The 1,387-nt window shown below is 45.1% G+C and overlaps 1 protein-coding gene across 1 annotated transcript in view; it reads right to left on the bottom strand.

Annotated features, from left to right (window-relative positions):
* Positions 1-1,387, bottom strand: part of KDM5B (lysine (K)-specific demethylase 5B) — an 85,347-nt gene that overhangs the window by 59,086 nt on the left and 24,874 nt on the right. The window lies entirely within an intron of this gene.

The raw sequence follows: 1,387 nt of genomic DNA, 5'->3' as shown, positions 1-1,387 counted from the left end.
AAAAAAAAAAAAAAAGAAAAGAAAATTTTGAAAAATAATCCTCGGGGCCGGGCGTGGTGGCTCACACCTGTAATCCCAGCACTTTGGGAGGCTGAGGTCAGGGGATCACGAAGTCAGCAGATCGAGACCATCCTGGCTAACATGGTGAGACTCCATCTCCACTAAAAATACAAAAAATTAGCCAGGCATGGTGGCGGGTGCCTGTAGTCCCAGCTACACGAGGCTGAGGCAGGAGAATGGTGTGAACTCGGGAGGCGGAGACTGCAGTGAGCCGAGATCGCGCCACGCCACTGCACTCCAGCCTGGGCAACAGAGTGAGACGCCGTCTCAAAAAAAGAAAAAAGAAAAAGAAAAAGAATCCTCAAATTACGTAGCCAAATAAACAATCCAAATCCCCACTTAGAGACATTGTGATAATGTTTAACTTGATGCTTAAGTGTCTAAAAGGAATATAATGTAAGCTGGCCAAAAAGTAAAACTTATACTCCCTACCAATAAAATGGATCATAAATCACTTTTTCTAACATAAAACAGCCTTTACATACTAACTAGATGTAATAAGAATTTGTAGATTACATGCAGTTCCATATAAATTCCTTGCTGAGATTATTTTAATTTCCTTTACTTTCAAAACTTGAAAGTAAGCCAGGTGTGGTGGGGTTCACACTTTGGGAGGCCAAAAGGGGGAGGACTGCTTGAACCTGGGAGCTCAAGACCAGCCTGGGGGCTGGGCACAATGGTTCACGCCTGTAATCTCAGCACTTTTGGAGGCAAAGGTGGGCGGATCGCCTGAGGTCAGGAGTTCGAATCCAACCTGGCCAACATGGCAAAACCCCATCTCTAATAAAAATACAAAAATTAGCCAGACATGGTGGCACGTACCTGATAAAATAAAATAACTCTCATTCTTTATAACCAGCTACTCAGGAGGCTAAGACAGGAAAATCACTTGAACCCAGGAGGTGGAGGTGGCAGTAAGCGGAGATTACGCCATTGCACTCCAGCCTGGGTGACAGAGCAAGACTCTGAAAGAAAGACCAGCCTCGGAAACATAGTGAGGCTCTGTCTCTACAAAAAAAAATTAAGTTAGCCAGGCATGGTGGCATGCAGCTGTAGTCCCAAGCTAATCAGGAGGCTGAGGTGGGAGGACTACTTGAACCGAGGAGGTCAATCCTGTAGTGAGCCATGATCATGCTACTGCACTCCAGCCTGGGCGACAGAGCAAGATTGTCTCAAAAAAACAAATAAAAATAACTTGAAAATGGTTTTATCTTAACCCTTACAAGATAAAGTACAAGAACCTTATTATTTAAAAGTTCAGGCTGGGTGCAGTGGCTCACGCCTGTAATTCCGGCACTTCGGGAGGCTGAGGCGGGTGGATCACGAG

The sequence above is a fragment of the Mandrillus leucophaeus genome, unplaced genomic scaffold (genome assembly GCF_000951045.1).
Source record: "Mandrillus leucophaeus isolate KB7577 unplaced genomic scaffold, Mleu.le_1.0 Scaffold38, whole genome shotgun sequence".
Lineage (NCBI taxonomy): Eukaryota > Metazoa > Chordata > Mammalia > Primates > Cercopithecidae > Mandrillus > Mandrillus leucophaeus.
This window is presented reverse-complemented; position numbering and strand designations above follow the sequence as displayed.